The sequence below is a fragment of the Megachile rotundata genome, chromosome 8 (genome assembly GCF_050947335.1).
Source record: "Megachile rotundata isolate GNS110a chromosome 8, iyMegRotu1, whole genome shotgun sequence".
Taxonomy (NCBI): domain Eukaryota; kingdom Metazoa; phylum Arthropoda; class Insecta; order Hymenoptera; family Megachilidae; genus Megachile; species Megachile rotundata.
This window is the reverse complement of record NC_134990.1, coordinates 9,948,590-9,956,376: the sequence shown is the minus strand read 5'-3', so window position 1 is coordinate 9,956,376 and position 7,787 is coordinate 9,948,590. Positions and strand designations below refer to the sequence as shown.

Genomic DNA, 7,787 nt, shown 5'->3' with positions numbered 1-7,787 from the left:
ATTGTCTTACGTGAGCTTCCAATGTTTAATGACCGTACAGAAAGCATCGTTACGAAATATTCTGTTAACAAGACATTTTTAAAATCCCGTTAAAATCAGTTAACCTGTCGGAAGATCTTAACCTGTTGGTTTGGTACTCGACTTAAACGCCATTAAGGACCAAACGAGACACGTTAAAGGACTTCTTTCGGGGCAATCATGGAACAAAACTCGACAGGTTGTAATCAGCAAGCTTGAAGTGCCCTTTGAAAACTCTTCTTTCCACTTAAATTTCCAGTTGAGAGCAATTTTTGTCGCTCATTAGCCGAAATCTGTACGTTTGTATTGCTTCTTATGTGTTGCATAATCAACAGTTTAGTGTGTTATCATATATTATAGTATCTGCCGATAAAGGTCGAGTCCTTTTCGTCCGGTTCAGCATTGCATAATTAACATTAAGTACGTGTGGTTAAACTTGATACTGTACGTTGCAGTGTCTGAATCAAGATAAGAAGAGAAATTATGTAAAGATCATGTAAAATTTTGATATAATTTCTGTTATAACTTACTGTGCTGAAAAATTTAACCACAGGTATATGAAATTTTGCACAGAAAGGAAAATATAAGTTAAAATAGTGTTAGGTTAGGAATAAATTAATTTGTATTGTATACACAATTGTATTCCCATGAAATTAATACAAAAATTCTTATAAATATACTACACTTCATGTATTAATTTTATAATTTATATTTAGATATTTCTAAACGCACAAATTTGCAAAATTACTTATATTAAACCTGTCAAATCTTCTAAATTTTAAAGATAAAAATTGTACAAGTTTAAATTACAAAAATAATTATTGATATTAAAAAATTATTAAATATGTAAAGTGGATTTTGAAATTTTTAAACCTTCTGATTTGAGAATATAAAATTTCTATTTGTAAATTTAGAAACTTTCAGATAGTCAACTTTTCAAATTTTTAAACTTTTAAACGGTTAAATTTCAAATTTTAAACGGTTAAATTTTTTAATCATTGCAAGCCAAAATTTATTAAATGGCAAGTGTCATGTTTTACGGCAGGGGTCCTCGATGTCGATTCAGAGTTGGTTCGTTGCTCCGCCATAATTAATTGGATGAACTTATTCGCACACGTGCCAGCGTTCATACTTCGCCGATGACGTTGACACCTTCGGTGATTACGAAATGCAAAGGTTTGCGCATAACTCCAGTCACTGGCGCGAGCGAAATTAACGGGATCATTTATTTCGAATTAAAATTGTTCTTACGGTAGCCGTGTTACGTAAATTGTGAAAAAGTTACTTAACGCTGATTCTAATGATTTACGGGATAAAGAGAAACCAATCTAAACGATTGGATTAAATAAAGATCTGTAGCTTGAATACTGTACACTTTGTGTACAAAGGGTGTTCAATATATGATTTTAATACGCTTGTTCTAAATTCTTCAATTTTTTTTATCTAAAACACTCAAGTACTCAATTTATGAATCTAGGGAATTTGAGTCCCTTAAATCTTCAAACTTCTAAATTTATAAACACCCAGTTCCACAGAACAAATTTTCAAATTTCAACAATATTTGAATTCTTCAAATACCTGAATTTTTAAACACTTACTATATTTTCAAATTCTCAAATATTCAAATACCTGAAATTTTTAATTTATAAGTTAATATACTTTTGAATATCTGAACATCTAAATATGCAAACATCTCAATTGCAAACCGTAAAATCACCAATTCTCAAATTCCGACATAAAACCAAACTGCAACAGTTTCCAACGGAAGAATGAAAATCACTCAGCGAATCATTCAAAGCGTGCAATTGTGACGGCGTCGGAACGTGTGCTTATCAATAGAATCCGAGTGCGCAATGTCATATAACGAGAGTTGGCTGACGAACGTGTCTCTCGGCTTCATTGACGATATCAAAGATCGGACACGAGTCGTAAACATTCGCACGCTTCGAGCCGCTACGTTTCGTTTCGTTGATAACAGTCTTGCGTGCTGGCACAAACGATAAACTATCGCGATACCACGCCGGTTTTCTGCCTGTCGGTGACATCATTGATTATTGTTTTCCTTCCTGGTAATACGCTTGGTACCTCGAAAAGACACGCGAGAACTGTGAGACTGCATAACAATCGACGCGGTGATTTTAACGGCGAAGTTGAAATACAATTTATTGCCACCTGCGACGCCACGATCGGGAACCTTTTCGGGTGTTGTAGGAACGATCGAAATTATCAATAATCTTTACATTTTATTTGTAATCGTTTTATGTAATAATTGATATATAGTAGAACTAATTGTGATAATGGATTCAGTTATAAATTTAATTAATTTTATTATTAAGGTACGGTGGTGCCCTCTGCGTTTAGTTTCATGTAAACTTTCTCGTTCATAGAAAACGACAGGATGTCATCTCTACATATGACGTCACATCTGTCACGGATCTTCTATGCACATTTATCCTGTTTGCTTTATTATATTAGATGGTAATCTTCTATATTAATATTATCTTTCATTATTATTTACTGTTATTTTTCCTATTTTCATTTTTATTAATATTCATTTTTGTACACTAACCTAGAATGTGCGTGCATTGACATAAAAACCACTTGTACAATTAAATATTTATTAAACTCAAAATTAATACTGAAGTTAATACAATAGTCAACAGTTAGTAATAGTAATAATAGACTGACATATAAATGATCATATAAATGTGAACCGACCTGTCAATATAGTAACCTAGAAAATATTTCGTTTCGAGTTCGATATATGAATAGATACACTCACATGTTGTAAATACCGAATGTTTTTTCGAGCACCATGTATAACGAAGCTCGGATCGAAATCGGGTCTGTAATTTGACAAACAAGATTTCACGATCGTGTTCTTTTCGGGCCTTTTGAAAGTTCACTCCCCGCGTACGAATGGGTGCAAAAATCGGTGCTCGTTTCCTTTCTCCCCGGCCACTCGAACGATTTTACGAGCGAAGTCTCGCTCGCGTGCACGTAAAAAGAGGCAGCCGGGTTTCCTTCGTTTCTTTTTTCATGTTTTATTGCAGTTGATTGCGGGGCCAGGACCCCGTGCAAGATTTTATAATACGCGAATCCGGATGCCCTTTCCACCTCTGCGGGGGGAAAACACGTGTGGTGCCTTTCGGTAAATACCCTCTGGAACATGCAAAATAGCATCCACCACCGGCCAAGAAGAGGACATTCCGGTAAATTGCATCACCGTATAGCATTGTTCGTGTTGGAGAAAGTATGCCGCAAGAAATTGGTTGACAATAATTTTCTGCTCTCCGAGCTGATGGTATGCGTTAAAAATGCGAGAGGTGTGTCGAATCGTACGAAAAAGTGAGAAGATATCTGAGGTATTTTAAGGGTACTTTATTCCGATGTTTATTTGTGTATTCGGTTTATTTCAAATTAAATAAGCTTGATTCAACGCTGAATTTGTTTACAGGGAATTTCACGCTGTTACCGTGATTGCATGCGGTAGGTTATGTGAAGGGAGGAAAATTGAAAAGCAATATTAACACTTTGCCGGCCGCTGTCACGTATACGTGACTTTCTTCTGCCAACCGTTTTCGGCCGCTATCACGTACGCGTGACTTTTTTTTCTCCAGCGGTAATGCTTAATTTCCATGTTTGTGTAGGGAGATACATTGTTGCAGAACAATGTATGGCGAATAGGGAACTGTGGTTTCAACTGTTTTACACTCCCAATTTACCATATTGTGTTTTACTGAAATATTTAAATACTCTGCCAGCCGCATCGAAGCGGGAGCTTGTTCAGTTAGTTTGACACTGTCCGTCACTGCCTCCGAATATCGGAAGCTTACATTAAATTTATTAAAAATTATAAAATCTCTTTCGAAATGTCATACAACGAGGAAATATATGCTGCTCCGTTATCAGACGTGGAGAAAAGTTCTAATAGAGATATCGATAGTGATTTAGACAGTGGAAGTGATATCATTGTGAGACAATTCGAAATTTATCACACAAAAAAGAATATAGATCCTAAAGGTTAAATTTTTTAAGTAAAATGTTTAAATAATAATTAAAAAATGTAAGATTATGCAATAAAAATGGCGTAACAGTTACTTCAATGCCTTTTTTAATAATAATTATATTGCAACAACTTGCGTGAATCTCGCCGGCGGCAGCGCGTCGGCGATTCGAGAACTGTGCGGCCGGCAAAGTGTTAATAATAGAACTGTGTTGTTTTTGTTAACAATAGAATTGTGCTATTTTTTAATTAACAATTCTTTTCTGGTAAATATGCATTTAGTTTTAATTAAATTTTAATTCATTTTAATTTTAATTACTGCTATTTTTAAATTTTATAATTTTAATTTTATATTCATGGAAATTATAGCAAGAAAAAATTTTATGAGAGGAAATGATGCAGATACTATAAAATAAAGTATTTAGTTTTTGGTTAATTTATTATTGAAATTAAAAATGTAATATTTATAAGTATTCGTATATTACATTTTGCTTGCATTTGTTATAGTGTAGCTTAAGGTACATAACCTAAATAACGTTTTTACATTTATGTATATGTTTTGAGTTCAATTTTAATTCAAATTATTACTACATAAATATCTCAAAACAAAAAACATGTTATATACATAAATATGTAATATTAAGTATGTTGGTTATGTGAGATATATATTAAATATTAATACTTCAACATTCAAGATGTCTTAAGACATTAAGATAATTTAAAAATGTTATTGTTTCCTACTTTAAATTGTTTAGATTGTTAAACAATTTATTGTTAAATAGTAAACCTTCTGTTTAAATTGTTTCCTACTAATTTTGTTTACTATTTATTCCAGAGATTTTCCAGAATACTTATCTACAAAAAATAACTTAACAATTTCACGAAGTCTAGCTAATTACAAATACTTTCACTGTACCAATTAAATTAAATACTCCATTTTGTTTGCAGCACGCTAAATCTGTAAATCCCGATGAAGAAATTGCGAATAACACCGTTTCTATCCCGAAGATGAAGCATAAAAACAGAAGAGTAACCTGTAAATCGTGTCGCAGTAGGACGCGTGCTTGGCACGGTACGCACGCGCTTGGTTGCACGCGAGCGTATCGCGCGTCCCCAAAGAAAAGAGGAAGAATCGGTTCACAGTCGGCTGAAGAAGCAACGAGTGCTATGGGCCTGGTAGCCCGAGGGGGGGCAGGTGGGGCGGGGGCCTATCGGAGGCTACCGTGAGAACGAGGCAAGGCCTTATGTCCCAGACGGACCCCTCGACCGGCACGGGGTCCAGGATCGCCGCGTTTCACGACAGGGAGGGGGCAGAACGACAGGTCGGGCCCCGGCCACAGGGCAGCCATTCGGGGCCCGTGCTCGCGACAGAGACAAACATAGGCGCGAGCCTCACACGCGACTAGCACACGTCCTCGTCCCGAGCCGAGCGAGCGCAAACCGCGCTTCTTTTTTTTCTCCTCTGAACTAGCTTGCTCCTTCTTCCTTCATCGCCATCTTTCCGATACTTCGCGAGGGAATGATTGATGCGACTTCTTCTGGCGGGGACCGCGTTAATTGATGCCTGGTGTCGCCTACCACGCGACGTTGCGAAGAGACACTTTTTGGTTGTGATGCTTTTGCGGAATAGGACCCACTAGTTTTGTGCACTAGGATTACTAATTCACAGAACTGATATAACTAGATCCGTTCATTTTAAAAAATAGGATCTATTTTTGAAAAAAATTAAGATATATAAAACTTAATATATTTTTGTTTCTGAGCAGTCTATAGTAAAAATAATTGAAATTCCCTAATATTTGGGCAATGGTTTAAGTGATTAATGGTATTGGATGTTTATTAAGAAAGTGGCGCAAGTGCATTTTTGTAAAAATTAATATTTCTAAAAAATTAACACCATCAAAGTATAAATACACAGTTAAATATTAATAAATATAAATACATGCCAAGATATATTCTAAAATATCCCAACGAGCAATTATTGATTATAATTGAACGTGAAACGTTCCATCGTGAAACGAATTTGTCGAAAGATACAGGCAGATGCGATGCAGTTCCTGTTACATTTGCCGGTGATCGATGGTGAACCATGAAGCAGGATCGTTTAAGAACGAGCCACATTACACAAAAACCTTTTCACCATGTAAATCCGGTCGACATGACTGCCAATCTTCGATGCAGTCGCTTATCTACGAACGAGTCAGACCAATTAAGCCATAAAATATTGGCAGAACGCATATACTCGAAAATACACGACTCGTTGCGACGGTCCGTTAAGAAAATGTTATGGCAGCTTTCCCTCGCGTATCTTCATCTCGCCACGTCTCACGTGGTATCTTTTATGCGTTTATGCGCGTACTTGCGCAATTGAGTTTATTGCGCATGTGTTCCTGCGTACGGTCTTCGATACAGGGTGATGATTTGAAACTTTAGTGATTATTATAATTGTTGTTTTATTCGTATTGTTATTTTATGGGAATTATGGGGATTTGTTGAATTCAGGGATTTCGGGGATTTAAGAGTTTGGGAATTTGGAAATTTGAGTATTGAGAATTTGAGATATAGTGATTTTGCAATTTGGGAATTTGAGTATTGAGAATTTGAGATGTAGTGATTTTGCAATTTGGGAATTTAGGAATTTGAGTATTGAGAATTTGAGATATAGTGATTTTGCAATTTGGGAATTTGGAGATTTAGAAATTTGGAAAATTTGGGAATTTAGGACCAGGGAATTTTTCAAATTAGAGATTTGGAGATTTGAGAATTTTGCAATTAGGGAATTTGGCAATTTGGGGAATTTTGGGATTTAGGAATTTGGAAAATTTGGAATTTTGGAATTTTGGAATTTTGGAATTTTGGAATTTTGAAATTTTGAAATTTGGAAATTTGGAAATTTGGAAATTCGGAAATTTGGGAACTTAGGGATTCGAGGACTGCAAGTTTAGAATTTAGGAATTTGTGAATTCAGTGATCTAGTGACTTAGAGATCTAGTGATATAGTGTTTTAATGATCTAGTGATCTAGTGATTTAGTGATCTAGTGATTTAGTAATTTAGTGATCTAGTGACTTAGAGATCTAGTGATTTAGCGATCTAGTATTTTAGTGATCTAGTGACTTAGTGATCTGGTGACTTAGTGATCTAGTGTTTTAATGATCTAGTGATCTAGTGATTTAGTGATTTAGTAATTTAGTGATATAGTGACTTAGAGATCTAGTGATTTAGTGATCTAGTGTTTTAATGATCTAGTGATCTAGTGACTTAGTGATCTAGTGATTTTGTCATCTAGTGCCTTCGCGATCTAGTAACTTTGTGAACTAGTGGTTTAGTGATCTAGTGACTTTTTAATCTAGTAACTTTGTGAACTAGTGGCTTAGTGATCTAGTGACTTTTTAATCTAGTAACTTTGTGAACTAGTGGCTTAGTGATCCAGTTACTTTTTAATCTAGTAATTTTGTGAACTAGTGGCTTAGCAATCTAGTGACTTTTTGATCTAGTAACTTTGTGAACTAGTGGCTTAGAGATCTAGTAACTTTGTTATCTAGTGAAGTAGGGATTTGGAAATTGGGGAATTTAATTAATTAGATATTTAGAGTATTTGAAGATTTGGAAATTTTGCAATTTGAGAATTTAGAAACTTAGAAATTTAAGACATCTAATAATCTGAAAACGTGAGTATTTTGCAGTTTGAGAGTTTGAAAATAAAAGATGTACCGACTCGAAGAGATCATTCCACGCACCGTGCGATTCGATGATTTAACTGC

General features: G+C 35.1%; 2 long non-coding RNA genes across 2 annotated transcripts; one reads left to right on the top strand and one right to left on the bottom strand.

Moving 5' to 3' along the window:
- Nucleotide 1: 1 nt before the first annotated feature.
- On the bottom strand, nucleotides 2-2,234 carry LOC105662101 (uncharacterized). The gene is made up of 3 exons (XR_013039215.1): nucleotides 1,725-2,234; nucleotides 549-1,647; nucleotides 2-476 (listed from the first exon to the last, which is right to left on the bottom strand). It is a non-coding gene; the product is annotated as an uncharacterized LOC105662101 (long non-coding RNA).
- A 67-nt stretch (nucleotides 2,235-2,301) lies between these two features.
- On the top strand, nucleotides 2,302-5,967 carry LOC105662102 (uncharacterized). Its single transcript, XR_013039214.1, has 4 exons — nucleotides 2,302-2,496; nucleotides 3,072-3,383; nucleotides 3,476-3,507; nucleotides 4,973-5,967. It is a non-coding gene; the product is annotated as an uncharacterized LOC105662102 (long non-coding RNA).
- Nucleotides 5,968-7,787: the final 1,820 nt, after the last annotated feature.